The sequence below is a fragment of the Diaphorina citri genome, unplaced genomic scaffold (genome assembly GCF_000475195.1).
Source record: "Diaphorina citri unplaced genomic scaffold, Diaci psyllid genome assembly version 1.1 scaffold4, whole genome shotgun sequence".
Lineage (NCBI taxonomy): Eukaryota > Metazoa > Arthropoda > Insecta > Hemiptera > Psyllidae > Diaphorina > Diaphorina citri.
Window position 1 is genome coordinate 626,380 of NW_007377443.1, and position 19,406 is coordinate 645,785.

Below are 19,406 nucleotides of genomic sequence, written 5' to 3' on the forward strand. Positions count from 1 at the left end.
TTATGAAGGGCATCAATGTTGTCAATAAAGTACTTACGTATTTTATTATTCCAAAAAGACAGTGACAGTAAAAGCCCTTCACTGCCTATCCTATACAGTGTCGTTTAGGTATACTGCTTGAATTTAATTTGTCTGGAGGCCTAGAAAGTAAACACATTGAGTGGAGTTTTGCATATCATCCGATTTGATTTTCACCCTGTACATCCAAGGCTATGAGAAATTTGACATAACCTATGCTATAGTGAGATTAGAAGATACATACAAGATATGCTAAACTGGTGTTACGGGGACATCCTACACATGAACTTTGTGTTATGATTAGAACTACATATCGATCTGATCATCATGAATTCATGAAGTATTGTGTGTTTAGATTTCAGTATTTGATAATTTGAAAGTACGGTATTCCGCTTATTGTTACTCTCCTCTCCTCCAGAAGAGAACTGTGACCTCCAGAGAACTCCAGAAGAGACAGGTTAATCCAGACTTATCCAGAGCTCCAGAATTAAAGGATGACATCAAGGATCAAGGTATATTTTCTTACGAAGTAGCCATAAGAAAACAATCAATTTTATTCTTCAGAGACGGCTAACCACAAAAATAGCACACAAGACACGTTTCTGAACCTCACGTTTTGTAATTCGTTGCTTCAAGGGACTCAGATAAAAACAGAGAGTTTCGAAGGACACTTAAATATTCCTTTGGTGACGAAAAATGGTCAAATCTAGGGGCATTTTATGGACCATTCGAAATCCCTAGCTTCTTCACTATTGTATGGAGAATGGACCGATTTGTGGACATTCCAACACAACCTTTCTCACTCAGAATGGGGCAAGGTGTACCCAATAATGGTCACGTGATCCCTTATCATTATCACTCTCGTTATCAAGCATCCAACACCTATCACTCGCCAAGTACCCACTAGCTTGAACTGGATTATGATTGCTCAAATCAAATGGAAACTGATCGATTATTGTCACCACATTGATGGGGAGTTAAATCATCGACAATCAATCATCATTCAATTTGAGTTCAGTCTCTGGACAGAGAGCACTAGGTTCAGATGTAGATGCTATAGGCAGGGAGGGACAATGTGACGGAGCAGTTATATAGGAGAAAGTGCAAGAGATAAAACAGATTAAAGGAGAGGGAGGGACAACGAAAGAGGATGAATGGATTGAGAGAAAGATGAAAAGACAGAGAGGGAAGCATGCTGGTTCCATGATGCCTGTTAGCCTGTAAGATATGTTAAAATTTGATGCAATAAAAAAAGCTATTGAATTGGCAATTTGTCAACGTTCATTCCGCACAAGGCAAAAAATCAATCCATCCCGACAACAAAAAGGTCATTACTCCATATCAAGATAAAAGGGACGAGAGAGAGGGAGAGACGATGAGTCTCAAAGAGTTGATTGTGATCTGTTTTAATCAATGTTTCATCAGATATTGTAATTGCGTTCCCCCCAATTCTCTACAGCGAATCCCTCCTCTCGTCCCAATAATTACACAGTCTATTCGAATCAATTATTATTAATGGACATAATTGGAGTAGAGCTGTCACTAATTACTATCGCCGTCAGATGATTGCCTTTAATTAAAATGTTCAGCGCCTGGGGCAGAGTAATTCTCATTTTTAGCTAAATTCCCTTTAGGGATGTTACCTAGTTAAATTCCCTCTATTCATGAGCTATTCATCTCGTCTCGTGCCATATCAAAATCCAAATTCTAGAAACGGAGGGAAAGTTTTGTTATATTCTGCTCCTGACGTCACGAAATGCCGACGGCAAAGAAGAAGATACATACTTAAGGTGCCTTGTAAAAGGCATGACTTTAAAAAATACTGAATTACTTGCTATCCCAACGATATGTATACTTTCCCTTTGGTGATTGATGCTGATGACGAATATTATCATTTATCAAGATTCTATTGTTGTATTTTATTGTCTGCTTAGGACTTCCTGTGAGAGTTTTGAAGAAAATCAAAATGAAGTTATTGATTTTGCGAATAATAATAGTAATTAATGGGAACAAAAAAGTAGGCTCCAATAGCCTAACACTCATTTTTATGTGTTTCAATATTCATAGCCAAGATACAAGGTCTTGTTGAGACAAAAGCAATAAAAAAAGTAAGTCTGGGAAGATCACCTATGCAATAAGGGAGTACATTATCCATGAATGATACCAGGAGCAGTAAAAATATTTATGCACTTTTATCACTTTTTAATGGTATTTTGTGAACATCAAAATTTTAATACTTTACATTTGCTGGCAGCAAAAACGAAACCAATAAAAATGACTGAAGTGAAGTTTTTGGCAATAAAAAAGCGAGGTATGTAATAATTATGAGGTAAAAAAGGCTAATCAATAGGAACTCCGAATGGAGACATTGAGTTATTTATTTGGAACCCTTTCGATAAACTGTAATAAGACAAGGTTAAGAATACAGTTCAGACCAACTTGTCAAGCTTTGAGGAGGGAAAATGAAAAATTGAAGAATGAAATATAGCTCAGTTCATTGCTCTTCAGTGATATTCCCTCCCCCCAATTCCCCTACCCTTGAAATTTTTTCCCCTCAGTAGTTTTCTTATGAACCCCCTTACTCTTTTCTTGTGATGTGTTTATCCAAGGAAGGATTTTCTCAAGCCGTGGCTTTCTCATCATTCAAAATAACTGTCTTCCATCTGCCAACAGCTCGAGAAAGCGTCAAAAGCACTTTGAACCTAGGTAAATAAGACTAACATCTCCCTCTCACGCATTTATCTAATTTCAGAAAAGTATTCGACTTTGTGTATTCGACCGAAAAGTGATATTCCCTCCCCCCAATTCCCCTACCCTTGAAATTTTTTCCCCTCAGTAGTTTTCTTATGAACCCCCTTATTCTTTTCTTGTGATGTGTTTATCCAAGGAAGGATTTTCTCAAGCCCTGGCTTTCTCATCATTCAAAATAACTGTCTTCCATCTGCCAACAGCTCGAGAAAGCGTCAAAAGCAGTTTGAACCTAGGTAAATAAGACTAACATCTCCCTCTCACGCATTTATCTAATTTCAGAAAAGTATTCGACTTTGTGTATTCGACCGAATATCGAACCCTGGATAGATGGCCTCCTTTCCACGACAGTTTGTCCAATACACCCTCTAGTTCCAAAAGCACTCACACGCGCGCTTGCGTCACGGAATGCCTTGACCTAGCAGTAGGTAAGTACAAGCTACTAGTACCTATTATTACATGAGAAGTAAGTACCTAGGCTATTACGACATGACATGAGCGTAAGTACCTACTTATTATAAAGGCAACTACAACTACTACTGCCTACCAGCCTACCTACGTACTTCACTAAGTTTCTATATTCTACACAGTGAGTGTTGACAATTTATTTTCAATTCAGGTTTTCTATAACACAAAACAGCTCATGTGTGAATACGGATTGTCATATACAGGGGTTTCCACATAAATGGGAAAGAAAAAATGGGGTAGGTACATCTCATCAAGTGAAACAATGTTCTTAAATTTAATAAACGTTCTGGGATAGGGGTGGTCCCTATGAAACACCCTGTTTCACAAACTTTAATAAATATTCTGAGGTAGAGCCCATGTACTATTAAACACCCTATATCCAGCGGCTAAGTGGAAGAGGACTGTGTGGGTGGGAGTAGAAAGGAAAAAAAAATACCTTGTTTCGTGTTCTTACGAAACCGCCGTACCTTAGTCATCGTCAATTCCTAAAAGTCATTGTGTGATCCAATGCAATACATACCTGTAACAGAGAGAAAAACAAGACAGGGTTATTAAAGATACATACGTAGAAAAGTCAGAGAGAATTAGACGTAAGCGCAACTGATCTATTCTACATAATTATATTTTTTTCTAAAAGCTTCTCAGATAGAAGATTATAGACGATAATGTGAGAAGAGGTGAAAACCAAACTCAGACGCCATCTAATACGACATAATGACAACACATCTTGTGGGATTTGGGGGGACAAGGGCAGGTATACACGGGGAAGACAGGAAGGTCCAGAAGTACAGAACTAGTCCAGTACCTACATGATACAGTGCAATAGTCCTAAATGAAAATGGACGCGGCACACAAGGGATCAGGAAGAGACCGCCTTAACATAATAATACATGATAGAAGGCCCTGGCTTATCATAAAATACGCTTTGTTCGTATCGTGGTGTTGCAAAATAGAAATAGGGCGTGATTATGGCACAGCCTAGGACAATTACCATTAAGTAAACCCTTTTTTGGGCACTGATTACTAGTGGCGAATATAGGCGGAATACCCTCATACCTAGCTAGATTTCGGTTATTTTGATAACCTCCTCGTAAGGTACGTCTGAACTACAGCCACCCGAAGTCGACCTTTAAAAAGCTTCAAGTCACTTTGATAGCTGAACTAACAACAATAGACAGCGTTATATGATGTTACAATAAACAATCATTAAGAAAATGGCCAATAGTCCCCACTGTAGCTTTCAGCGTACCTTCTACCCAAGCAAGACACACCACTGTTTGTAAATTATGCAAATATCATGGGTAGTTAGGCCTCCTCTAGTACACACGCAGGCACCCGTATTATAGTCATGAGCTGAGTGGCACAATGATATGTGTGGTAGTATTGGCAGAGCTACCAATTAAGCTAATGGCCAATAATGAAATTGATCCCCGTCAATGTGAAAAACTAGGAAACGCGAAGCAAAAGATTCTTCTGTAAAAGATATAAAGATATGTGAAGTACGACATGTATTAAAACGAGGAGGACATACCAGGCATAGTGCTTCATAATTCGAAATACCCACAACGTTAAAGCTTTTATTACTCAGCAGAATGTCTCAACTATGACACAATGAATGCTACAGTGGATACATTTCCTTGACCTCTAGGCGACAAGCAGCGAGGAAATGCCAAGTGTGCTGCTGCTAGTGCTCCTAATGAGAAAAGAATCGATATGCACACAGTAAACAACTCAGACACAACGTGCAACAAAGCATCCCATAGCTAAACCACTGAATTGCGACTAGATAATGGCACAACTGTAATTCACAGTGCTATGTTATATAGCAAAGGTTGCCATACGGTAGCTATTGGTCAAAGACAGGTTATAAAGACATATACTATGTATGACAGATATGACTACTACTTCAACTACAGCAAAGTTACATCTAATAACAGATAATCGCTCAAAATTAAGGTTACCTTACTGGTAAAGGTGACATTTTGGTGCAATTTCGAAGCAACGTCGTTTAATAAAACTACCTACTAACTTGGAAAGTTGACACAAAATTGTGCAACTTGAGACCACCTCAACTTGGGACAAATATGCAGACCTCTTTGATATCGTTTTAAAAGGTTTACTATCGTTTTAAATAAACAGCTCATAAAATGTTTGAATTCGCATAAAAAAAGACATGTTCTGAACTCGAGATAGAGCTTTGATTACATCATTGGACTTTAAGTTCTTGAAATATGAACCTAACCTAAGAGCATCGGGTTATCATAGGAGCACTTCAGCATAACACACTTAGCATACTTTATAGCAATTTGCAATATCAACTTTCACAAATTATTGCCAGTTGCCAGTGTTGTTGTGGTTGTACAATTTATACAGGGTGAGGTTGAGAACTTTGATCGGAACACTGGACAAACAAAACAATTTCGGGGTGTACATTGTACAATGTAGAAGTATGTAAAATTTAACTTTGTTGAACAAGCCTTTATGAAGGGCATCAATGTTGTCAATAAAGTACTTACATATTTTATTATTCCAAAAAGACAGTGACAGTAAAAGCCCTTCACTGCCTATCCTATACCTATACAGTGTCGTTTAGGTACTGCTTGAATTTAATTTGTCTGGAGGCCTAGAAAGTAAACACATTGAGTGGAGTTTTGCATATCATCCGATTTGATTTTCACCCTGTACATCCAAGGCTATGAGAAATTTGACATAACCTATGCTATAGTGAGATTAGAAGATACATACAAGATATGCTAAACTGGTGTTACGGGGACATCCTACACATGAACTTTGTGTTATGATTAGAACTACATATCGATCTGATCATCATGAATTCATGAAGTATTCTGTGTTTAGATTTCAGTATTTGATAATTTGAAAGTACGGTATTCCGCTTATTGTTACTCTCCTCTCCTCCAGAAGAGAACTGTGACCTCCAGAGAACTCCAGAAGAGACAGGTTAATCCAGACTTATCCAGAGCTCCAGAATTAAAGGATGACATCAAGGATCAAGGTATATTGTGTGTTTAGATTTCAGTATTTGATAATTTGAAAGTACGGTATTCCGCTTATTGTTACTCTCACTCTCCTCCAGAAGAGAACTGTGTCCTCCAGAGAACTCCAGAAGAGACAGGTTAATCCAGACTTATCCAGAGCTCCAGAATTAAAGGATGACATCAAGGATCAAGGTATATTTTCTTACGAAGTAGCCATAAGAAAACAATCAATTTTATTCTTCAGAGACGGCTAACCACAAAAATAGCACACAAGACACGTTTCTGAACCTCACGTTTTGTAATTCGTTGCTTCAAGGGACTCAGATAAAAACAGAGAGTTTCGAAGGACACTTAAATATTCCTTTGGTGACGAAAAATGGTCAAATCTAGGGGCATTTTATGGACCATTCGAAATCCCTAGCTTCTTCACTATTGTATGGAGAATGGACCGATTTGTGGACATTCCAACACAACCTTTCTCACTCAGAATGGGGCAAGGTGTACAAAGAAAACGATCAATTTTATTCTTCAGAGACGGATCACCACAAAAATAGCACACAAGACACGTTTCTGAACCTCACGTTTTGTAATTCGTTGCTTCAAGGGACTCAGATAAAAACAGAGAGTTTCGAAGGACACTTAAATATACCTTTGGTGACGAAAAATGGTCAAATCTAGGGGCATTTTATGGATCATTCGAAATACCTAGCTTCTTCACTATTGTATGGAGAATGGACCGATTTGTGGACATTCCAACACAACCTTTCTCACTCAGAATGGGGCAAGGTGTACCCAATAATGGTCACGTGATCCCTTATCATTATCACTCTCGTTATCAAGCATCCAACACCTATCACTCGCCAAGTACCCACTAGCTTGAACTGGATTATGATTGCTCAAATCAAATGGAAACTGATCGATTATTGTCACCACATTGATGGGGAGTTAAATCATCGACAATCAATCATCATTCAATTTGAGTTCAGTCTCTGGACAGAGAGCACTAGGTTCAGATGTAGATGCTATAGGCAGGGAGGGACAATGTGACGGAGCAGTTATAGGAGAAAGTGCAAGAGATAAAACAGATTAAAGGAGAGGGAGGGACAACGAAAGAGGATGAATGGATTGAGAGAAAGATGAAAAGACAGAGAGGGAAGCATGCTGGTTCCATGATGCCTGTTAGCCTGTAAGATATGTTAAAATTTGATGCAATAAAAAAAGCTATTGAATTGGCAATTTGTCAACGTTCATTCCGCACAAGGCAAAAAATCAATCCATCCCGACAACAAAAAGGTCATTACTCCATATCAAGAAAAAAGGGACGAGAGAGAGAGGGAGAGACGATGAGTCTCAAAGAGTTGATTGTGATCTGTTTTAATCAATGTTTCATCAGATATTGTAATTGCGTTCCCCCCAATTCTCTACAGCGAATCCCTCCTCTCGTCCCAATAATTACACAGTCTATTCGAATCAATTATTATTAATGGACATAATTGGAGTAGAGCTGTCACTAATTACTATCGCCGTCAGATGATTGCCTTTAATTAAAATGTTCAGCGCCTGGGGCAGAGTAATTCTCATTTTTAGCTAAATTCCCTTTAGGGATGTTAGTTAAATTCCCTCTATTCATGAGCTATTCATCTCGTCTCGTGCCATATCAAAATCCAAATTCTAGAGACGGAGGGAAAGTTTTGTTATATTCTGCTCCTGACGTCACGAAATGCCGACGGCAAAGAAGAAGATACATACTTAAGGTGCCTTGTAAAAGGCATGACTTTAAAAAATACTGAATTACTTGCTATCCCAACGATATGTATACTTTCCCTTTGGTGATTGATGCTGATGACGAATATTATCATTTATCAAGATTCTATTGTTGTATTTTATTGTCTGCTTAGGACTTCCTGTGAGAGCTTTGAAGAAAATCAAAATGAAGTTATTGATTTTGCGAATAATAATAATTATTGGGAACAAAAAAGTAGGCCCCAATAGCCTAACACTCATTTTTATGTGTTTCAATATTCATAGCCAAGATAGAAGGTCTTGTTGAGACAAAAGCAATAAAAAAAGTAAGTCTGGGAAGATCACCTATGCAATAAGGGAGTACATTATCCATGAATGATACCAGGAGCAGTAAAAATATTTATGCACTTTTTGCACTTTTTAATGGTATTTTGTGAACATCAAAATTTTACCACTTTACATTTGCTGGCAGCAAAATCAAAACCAATAAAAATGACTGAAGTGAAGTTTTTGGCAATAAAAAAGCGAGGTATGTAATAATTATGAGGTAAAAAAGGCTAATCAATAGGTAGGTACATCTCATCAAGTGAAACAATGTTCTTAAATTTAATAAACGTTCTGGGATAGGGGTGGTCCCTATGAAACACCCTGTTTCACAAACTTTAATAAATATTCTGAGGTAGAGCCCATGTACTATTAAACACCCTATATCCAGCGGCTAAGTGGAAGAGGACTGTGTGGGTGGGAGTAGAAAGGAAAAAAAAATACCTTGTTTCGTGTTCTTACGAAACCGCCGTACCTTAGTCATCGTCAATTCCTAAAAGTCATTGTGTGATCCAATGCAATACATACCTGTAACAGAGAGAAAAACAAGACAGGGTTATTAAAGATACATACGTAGAAAAGTCAGAGAGAATTAGAGAAAATAAAATGTAATATCTAAGCAAGGGTTTGCCAGCCTTGTTAGCTTGATAGAGGGTAGAGCGTCTGCCTGCCTCCTTGAAGGTGTTAGGTAGCGGATCCGATTTCCGTCCGGGGTAGACTTTATCCTAAACAGATAAAGTTCGTTTTCGGAACGGCTGGCTTTCTCCTATCGTGTCCTCCTCCTCGTACATTTCATAATCAATAGGGTTAAAAAGTTATAATCGTAAAAAGAGATACATATACAGTGCATTCATAAAGTCCCCCCCCCCTCTCAATTTTTGAACCGATGAATTTAGAATCCTGAAATTTTGTATACAAGCCTATATTTACCGCCAGTTTCTTATAGGCTATGTAAAAATTCAGGGACTCTTTCAGAGTGGGTCCCAGGGGGGCCAATCTTTAAAATCCCCTACTTCTGACGCATCATATTGAAGGTCTTAAAGAACGTATTAAGCTGATGAGAACAGATGCTACACTTTGATCTTAGCCAAGAGGCCGAGAAGCGATAAGCGATTGATCATGATCATACCTAGTTTCAACGTCAATGCCTTACAGTGCGGTGCGTAATGCACACACATTTGATGACAAGATGGAAAACTCTGGCACCGAAATGTCTCAGGCATTGGTGCCAAAATAGCTACATCACCTCATGCTTCATGTGAAGAAACGCGAAGAAAGGGGAGAGGTAACTTCATAGAAAACGACGTGTTTTTCCGCTGTCATTCAAATCGTTGCAAATTTTTCATGATGCATTTCAAAATCGTCAAAATTCACCCAAAAACTTGGTAGAAAAATCGAATAATTGACACAGGTAAAGTAAAGTATTTAAGGACATTGAAGAAAAAGTGAAGGGTAAGACTATGTTTCTACTCTAAAGCCCGAGGAGTCCCCTAAGAATTATCTCTGTCCATCAACGCTCACCGTATTCTATCTATCACCCTTATGACAAAACTCCATTGACCATTATGTGGTCGAAATGTACAAATTATAGACCTCAGGTTTTAAAACCGCGGCCTCCCGTGTATCCGAAGCTCATTTGACCACTAGTTTGAACGTTCTCGGGGCAGCTTCATCAGGCACGAAGGGGGCGGGCTGACAAAGTTCGTGAGTTCAAAACCACCGCGAGACTCGGCCTATTGCGTGAAATAAATCTTACGCTTGTGTCAGTAAACAACTGTGAGAGAGAAAAAAAAAAACAAAGAGTCAATATTGGTTTTGTACATTAGGTTTTGTTTGCTCACAATTAGACACCACATGTACCTAACATGGGAAATCCTACACGCCGATTGTACAGCAACTAAACTAGTGGTTAGTAAACTATGGTTCACGAATCAAAAGTGGTACGAAAGACAGTAAAAATTGAAAGGCCAGCAAAGATTCTTAAAATAAAGTTCAATTTTCATTGTTTTGTTCAAAAGATAAGTGATTTAGGTGATCATCGTGTCCGATGCTGCCGTTTCCTCTATCGCTGCTTTGCACACTGGATTTCTCTGATGACTGGCTGAATGTCAAAAAGTTACATCATCATCATCATCTGTTTCAACCCTAAGATTGGTTTATAGCTCTCCATTCTACTCTATCAGATGTCTTCCTCTTCATGTCTGCACTAGGAGAAAGTGCAAGAGATAAAACAGATTAAAGGAGAGGGAGGGACAACGAAAGAGGATGAATGGATTGAGAGAAAGATGAAAAGAACAATTCAATCAAGTGCTGTGTTGTTTTCTTGTTGTGATTAGGTTTTGCAAAGAGAATACAACACAAAGAGCTAAATTAATTAGCAATCCCGAAAAAAAGGGAGACGAGATGCTTGGGTACGCTGTTGCTCGTAGATAACAAACCCTCTCCATACTGATAAGAGAACAATTAGTCCGGTATTGTTTTCTGAACCACGGGCAAGTTAATTAAAAGAGTAAAAATGGTTCACTTTGAGGGGCGTCGGTAATCGAAACCGTCGGTCGACGTCAGCTGAAAGCGTACAGTACCTCGACAACATAGATTTACCTCGTCGATCGACGGGGTCGACTATGTGTAGACACAGCTTTAGAACCAAGGAAACGGAACACAATGAAACCTTTGCCAGTGAAAAAACATTGGGCAGTTGGGCAGGCAACCAGGATGACTTCGTCCTGGTATGATACTTTCTAAAGGGACTTATCAGTCCAATGCTTGAAGTATAAATAAGGTGTGACAGATGGCAAATTACGTCTTGGTTAATTTCTAGTTCCTTGGCACTAATATGTCCGCCATTGTATTTAGCCTGTCAACAATAGGACAAATGTTGATTGTGTTGACGATACCAGTCATAACAGGAGTAAGACAATAACAAAACACAAAGTACACTCTCTGTAACACCTAGAATAGACGAACTCAGAACAATCACAAGAAAAGAAACAAACTGGCTCAACCACTCGTATCAAAAATATACAATATCTTGTCTGAAATTCCTAAAAATGGCAAATCCTTTCACAAAAATTTTCTATCTCACTTATCTTTTGTAGTACAAATGGGTTCGGATCCTTTAACACCCATAAAATATGTGAATTAAATAGCGCTCTAGAATGGACTCAGAAGAAAATCTGTTGAAGCGTACATACGCTTCGTCGAAATGCGAGCGAAAACTAGGAGAAAATATAAAAAAAGAACTGTTCAAGCAAATGGACATAAACAATAAATAAGTACTGAGATTAGCACAGGAAGCGCGCCACTGACAGATCAATACTGCTCCATTTGTACCACAAGGCACCCACCAAAGGATATATATATAAAATATATTCAAAGTTTCAAAGCAAATTACTTCCTAATGAAAGTTGGGTAAAGCATTTTACTGAAACTTCAAGGATAGGCGAGGTTACCAAAGGACTGCACTTCAGTGAAATTACTAGTCGTTCTGTGAACTGTAGACCTCGATTGTAGACCTCGATAGACCATATCGACGATTGTTGTTTAACTTGGTACCTATTCGAATTTTGGACAAATTTACGATTAAGAAAAATGTCCTGCTTTGAAAAAATGTCTTCTGGGTAATTCTACGTATGAACGGGTAACCCTACGTAATACATAATTATGTATCAAAACAGAAATAAAACTATCTACACGTCTTATGTAGGTACCTATATCTAAAAAAAAAGAGGTGACACTAATACAAAACCCGTCAATCACTCTAAAGAATAAAATTAAACCTTTGAAACAGAACAATAGATTTATTCCCACGCATATGAATATGTAATTAGCTAATTAGGCAAGTTCCAAGGTACCTGCGTGGCAACTGTATTGGGGGATCGTAATGTTTTGAAAGATCGTAACGGGGGCCCCGTTCAACTTTGGGGCCCCAAATTTCAATCAGCGACGTGCCTTGATTTAATGAAGATGTGTACCAAATTTCACCAAAATCAGACCAGACAATCGGGAGTTATAGCGGAACATACAGACAGACAAACATCTAAACCAAATGCAAAACGGTCGAGTTAAAACATAGACCTCACTATCGAAAATATAATGTGTTGTCAATTTTGGTCGTTTTTCATCAACATGATTGGAGCCGAGGGGTTCAATCCTCAAAGGACTTCTATGCCTCGCTTAACAAGCAAGCGAAGAGACGTTCTTTCCGGTAAGAACCCATCTTTGTAGGTCAAAACTCCGGATGAAAATCTTCAAAACGGCACTGAAGCCATTCATAAGCCACGAGGAGCTTACTAAAAAAAAATTCAGGGTTTATACGCTTTTCCCGGAATAAAATTCCATGACTTTTCCAGAAAATTTCCATGAGTTTTCCAGAAAATTAGGGGTGGAGGTACTTAAAAATCATCAAAAAATACCCGTTCATTTAAATAAAATATGCAATATGCAGAATGTCAAGCAATATGAGGGGGAATGCGCCGCAGGCCGTTTTTTGGAAAAACTTGATATTTAATTTGAACATTTTTAATTTTTGACCGGATGGCAAATTCTATGACTTTTCCAGGTTTTCTTTAATTTTTTACGATTTCTCATGACTTTTTGAAGACTTTTTGGCCGATTTTCAGATTCCATGACTTTTCCAGGTCGCGTATAAACCCTGTAAATTGCAAATCCCAATTTCAATACTTCAATACACGGATTCGGAAATGTTTGAATTCACAAAACGCAATAATTTGAACAAAATTTACGGGAAATATGAATTATGAAAACAAAGATGCACGCAATAAGTGTGTTGGGGGAAAGAACCAAATTTCCCAGGAAAATATTCAGCAAAGACAAGACAGCATTTTCCAAACAGTGAAAGTGCGGCATTTTTTTGACAGTTTAATCATTAGTCTTGACCATCATTTATCATTGGTTTTGACATCATCATCTGTTTCAACCCTAAGATTGGTTTATAGCTCTCCATTCTACTCTATCAGATGTCTTCCTCTTCATGTCTGCACATGTTTCAGACCCGGAGTACTTGTATCTTTCTCTTGGTCTTCCTCTTCCTTGGGAACCCTGCCTCTTTCCTTCATAAATTCAAAATAATATCAAATAACTGGTCCGCAAAAGAATATGGTTTGATATTGTCTACAACTTCAAAAAGATCAAGAACCCCTGAACTAAAAGAAATGATGTGCACAGTTGCAAATATCACTCCCACACTCAACAGCAAGTGAAGAGTCACATCAGGCATGATGACAGCAGACATGGGCTTATGCTGACACCATTCTTGGAATAGAAGTAGGACAAATTGATAAAATGGGGAATCTGGAGAGAGAGAGAAAACAAAGAGAAAGAGAGATTACCATTCTATCTGGAGAGATGTGGAGAGGAGAAAATAAAGCGAAATAGGGTACATAAGAGATCCGAATGATGGTAGAGGTAAAGTCTGGAGCTCAAGGGATGTCAATATCGTATCGTTTTAAAATAATGCACACGTTCTTCTGACAGTGCTTCTGACCAGACGAGGATAATACTAACCCTGAATGACTACTGGCGAATGGTGAAAAAGAAAGTTCAAGGTTTGGTGAAGGAGGTTGATGAAAAAAAAAAAAAAAAAAAAAAAAAAAAAAAAAAAAAAAACTCCCACACCCAACAGCAAGTGAAGAGTCACATCAGGCATGATGACAGCAGACATGGGCTTATGCTGACACCATTCTTGGAATAGAAGTAGGACAAATCTCACTATCGTTCGGTCAATAATTTCAAACTTCAAACGAACGGAAAGGAAAACAAGAAGAAAATTTAAAGAACCCTTCAAGTCTCAAGTTGCTCAAATTAGGCAAGTTCCAAGGTACCTAACTTTCGAAGTTTGGAGTTAAAAGTTGTCCACCAGTCTCAGGCTCGAGGCACAACCAAAAAGACCTTTGCTTCCAAACGAACGATGAATAAATAAACGAAATAATACAAAAAAAAAAAGTTTTAGCAGACATACAAATGTCAATTCCAACATCAAAACGGTAAATACATTTTCCACGTGTTAAGACAAACTTTTCCCAGTTCTTTCCTCGGGATATTTATTTTTCCACAACATTTTATGAGTTTTTCTCTCTTTAGTGTTGCCAAACGGTTTCCACTTCCCATTGATGAGAGTGTGATAGTGCTTACAGAGTTAATACCAAGGAAATTGAAATTTGTGGAGGAAACCTCTCATTCGATGGGATGGAAATATTGTAAGAGCTGTGTATTGCGTGTGAGCTTTCGGTGTAGGAGTTGCTCGATGCTTTCTCTAGTGAGACCATCATTAGATGGGAGGTGTCCTCTGTCTATGCTTGGATCTATGGATACCCAGAGGAATGAAATTTCATAACTGTTGATTAAGGAACTTTGTTGTTCAGGTGCTTTAAATTTATGGCATCTCATCTATATTTTCGAAATGAGTATACACATAGAGAACGGAAAAAGTTAACACCAATACACATAACTTTATTAGTTGAAGTCTTGTTGCTGTTTCAATAAAAGATGGTTCTGCTCTCGCGAATTTCATTCAAGCAAAACAAAATTGCTATCCTCCCCGTTCAAGGCATAAAATACAAATACCTCCCTGACTTTCAAATACAATTTCCCTCTGCGAGGAAGCAAGAATATTAAACGAGCACAATATATTATTTTTAGTAAACAAACCAAACACAGATGCTTATCTTCAGAAGTATTAGCTTGGGCGGATTTGACGGGAATGGACGACAGGCAAATACTAGCAGGATGGTGGCGGAGTCAGGAGTAGCCTTTGAATATTTTCCAACCTAATACTGCCTTCAAATCCATTCCACTTAATTCTCAACATAACACTTCCTCCAAATCCATTCCATTAGATTTCTATCTTACTTCTTCAGTATTGCTAACTCAACTAATCACACCGTTTCATTAAATTCATTATTCCGAAGTGACGCAAAAGATTCCCATCTATTCCCTCATTACTTGATTCAGCAAACTTGACAGCATCAAGATAAAAGGGGTAATTTGGAGACAGAAGAAACAGAATAGAATGGAATATACCTTGGTTATCCTGCTGGGACAGGACTGAAAAATCCCTTTACCCCCGCTTACCCCTACGTAAAGGTAGGAAAAGAGTTCAGTTTGACCGCCACTGGACATCTATTTGTTCAATAGCAATGGCGAGTATACAGGGTGGTTCGTGATTTGCGAACCACGCTTATATCTCAGAAACGGCTGGGAATTAAGGAATGAAATAAACGGCATCATGCATGACTTTTCCAGGTTTTCTTTAATTTTTTACGATTTCCCATGACTTTTTGAAGACTTTTTGGCCGATTTTCAGATTCCATGACTTTTCCAGGTCGCGTATAAACCCTGTAAATTGCAAATCCCAATGCTCCATCACCTCCATCTGTCGAGAGCTGAGAAAAATATTGTGCTATACATTGTGCACAAAACATACATACAGAACGCTGACATACATCATAGATGGAGACTTCCAGTTCATGGCATTTCCCAAAACTTCTCCGGGAAACTGGACGTCACGTCAGTTTGCTTTTTGCACATTTCTCCACTTTTGGGAACTTTACTTTACTCTCCGTGTTCGGCTAGACACAATATTTTCAATGATTCTCCGTGTACAGAGCCAGCTTATTTGCAAAACATAGGTGGAGGATTCTTCCAAGGTGGGGCAGACAAGCAGATGTTCTGGAGACTGTGTTCAGTTTTCGTCAGGGGGCTGGAGGCTGGAGGCCCCATTTCGGCATATTTGTCTTACATCTCGGCACTTCTGTGCTGAGAACTCCTGACTCTATGTCTATTCTTGGCGCGCCAAGTTGTAAAAGGTTGATTTCCACTAGGGGCAAGTTTTTCTCTGAGGAAAAATGCCCAGTATCAGAATGATATTACAGCTCACATCATGTTATTATTGACATGGCACCGCCTCCTTCAAATAACCTACTTATTTATATCAAGTACACAATACACACAACAACGAGATAACATTATAACTCAACATTATGATGGTAGGGAGCTAGAATTTAAACGGTAGGTACACGCGCGAAAACTTTTCATTCGGAGCGGAAGAAAATTTTGAAAAAAATCTGGTGTGAACATCACACGACTTTCTATTGCATTTGCAGAATACGTAGGTATTTGAAAAGAAATAGAAAGTAAAATTTGTTGACACAGGGGAGTATCGAACCCGCAACTTCTCAACTGTAAGTCGGACAGTTCTAAAAGTAGCACCATTCGATTCGGCGTATCACGAAATACTCGGCTCACTATGGAGACCATCAATTTATTTGATTGTATTTGCTTTGCAATATTTATCCAGTTCGAGTGCCCTTCTCGTGTATTTATTTCTCGATCTTGTTTTCATCTTTGACATCTTAATTCAATCAATATTGAAGACGTTTCAAAATAGCTCAAAACATCATCCTACACACAAAATGGACTAGAAACACATGATCCTTGTGGTCTTGTCTGGAATGGATCTCAGCATTTTACTCTTACCATTGCTTGATTAATCAGCATCAGTACTTTTTCTTTTTCTTCGCCTTTTCCGTGTACAGACGGGGTCGGCGTTTTTCGTCAGCCTCTCAATCAGCCTTAACTAGGGTGATTGCTTTGCATCAGTACAGACGGAAATATTTCCAACTTTGAATAATAAATTATTTATTAACTTCTATCAGCTTAGCTATTGTCGTTTTATCTCCCTTAAACATTTCGCGTAGGATCTGAGAGAATTTACAGGTGGTGAACAATCTCTCAGCTCTCACTGAACATCTACCGCTTCTCCCTTGCTCCTCATTGGACGATTTTTATCACATGTATAGCTTATGCCCTATGACGTCAAAGACTTGGTATTAATAGTCGGTATGTTGTTGAGACTATAAATTGATAAGTATTTCATACCGAGAGACCAATTCAAGAGCTCTCTCGTCTTATCTATCAAGCTGTTCACTTGTCTCTATACTGGTGCTCAAATTTTACCTGCGTTTTAGAGCTCTTATCAGGAGATTATTTGTATTTTTTATAGGTATGGCAGAAGCTATACAGCATTTGAAAAAATTGTTATTTATTTCCAACAATATTGACTTTTTTAAACTTTCGTCTTGGCTTCCTCTTTCTCCCAAAGACAAGTATTTTTTCGCCAACCAGATGTCCATGTTGTTAAGTGTAGATTTTCTAAGTCTTTTTGTTTCTGGATGAGATATCTTGGGATACTAGGATTCGCTATATTTTTTTTTTTTTTTTTTTTTTTTCCGGAAATTGTTCCAAAACCTTTTTTAACATCTACCGCTTCTCCCTTGCTCCTCATAGGACGATTTTTATCACATTTATAGCTTATGCCTTATGACGTCAAACACTTGGTATTAATAGTCGGTATGTTGTTGAGACTATAAATTGATATACCGAGAGACCAATTCAAGAGCTCTCTCGTCTTATCTATCAAGCTGTTCACTTGTCTCTATACTGGTGCTCAAATTTTACCTGCGTTTTAGAGCTCTTATCAGGAGATTATTTGTATTTTGTATAGGTATGGCAGAAGCTATACAGCATTTGAAAAAAATGTTATTTATTTCCAACAATATTGACTTTTTTAAACTTTCATCTTGGCTTCCTCTTTCTCACAAAGACAAGTATTTTTTCGCAAACCAGATATCCATGTTGTTAAGTGTAGATTTTCTGAGTCTTTTTGTTTCTGGATGAGATATCTTGGGATACTAGTTAGTGCTATAATTTTTTTCTCGACGAAAGGAGTTCCCAGAGGCGTTCGGAGGAAACAATAAGATAAGGAGCAACGTCAAGATATGAGAGAATCAATGAGGTCGTTTTATTTTTCACATCCATACGTCATTTAACCGTACCCGATCAAATAATGCCCAATTCTCTAATGAATGTTGAAGTAGGTACTCGTTCAGGGACAGGGCGTATTCGTGTAATCATGTGACAGTACAAAAACGTGTTAAAGAAGTATTACTTAAGTCTGAACATTTTATTATTATTATTTGGAAGACAAATTTAATATGTAATTCAAATTGAGCTACCACTTTAGACAGAAATAGAGGAGTTGTGGTTGTGACTACAGTGAGTAAATCCAGATAAGTCATATTTTGGCTTATGATGGGTTATTGAAAGACAGCAGACTATTTGCTTAATTTTCCTCAAATGAAATAATAAACAGGAATTAAAGTAGTGGAGTTAAGGCCTGAGCCGATAGAAAATTCAAAATCACGAGTTCATGGAAACTTATGAGGCCTTAAGTTGTCAACTGCCTATCTGCTAATCGGAAGCATAAAATCCAAAATTCATCCGAATAATGTTCCCGAGACCTTAGACAAATAGGAGGGAAGCCATAATAAAGAATTCAGTCGAATTTAGAGTGATAAGCTGATAAGAGTGAAGTAGTTTGTTTACAAATTCGTCTGGGGTACAATGGTCGAGAGGAAATGGAATTTAAAAAAAAAATAATAATAATAATAATAATAAAAAAAAAAAACGTTCTCTCAAAATCAAGAAAATCCAACATTAGGGGGAAAAGATGGCCTTGAAAATATCACAACCACGTCTCTATGACCTCTAAAATTGGCAGCACATGGTATATCACAACGATGGAAATATTGACAATGATCAGATGCTGGTGTAATCTATGAGTCATAATGATGCGTCCATGCTAAAAAAACGTTCTCTCAAAATCAAAAAAATCCAACATTAGGGGGAAAAGATGGCCTTGAAAATATCACAACCACGTCTCTATGACCTCTAAAATTGGCAGCACATGGTATATCACAACGATGGAAATATTGACAATGATCAGATGCTGGTGTAATCTATGAGTCATAATGATGCGTCCATGCTCCTCCATAAATTTCAAACAATTCTCAGATTAATTGATAAAATTACGTCAACTAAAGAAATGCAAAGACAATCGTCAAATTATTGTGCTTAATTTTTTTTCTTAAAAGTTCTTCAAGGACATGCAAAATTTTACAAAAAGACACCAACTGACCACAGACAATGTACTAAAGGATGTCAGCAGTGAAAGAAACACCACCGACCAATGAATGTCACAATAACAATCGAACTCTAAAAGTACAAAATAGAAGGGAGAAGAACCATCGA

The 19,406-nt window shown here is 37.9% G+C and overlaps 1 protein-coding gene and 1 pseudogene across 1 annotated transcript in view; both read right to left on the bottom strand.

Moving 5' to 3' along the window:
• Window positions 1-19,406, bottom strand: part of LOC103522428 (serine/threonine-protein kinase par-1) — a 127,216-nt gene that overhangs the window by 92,263 nt on the left and 15,547 nt on the right. The gene's annotated exons all lie outside the window — the stretch shown is intronic.
• LOC113472707 lies at window positions 9,273-9,404 on the bottom strand (annotated as a pseudogene).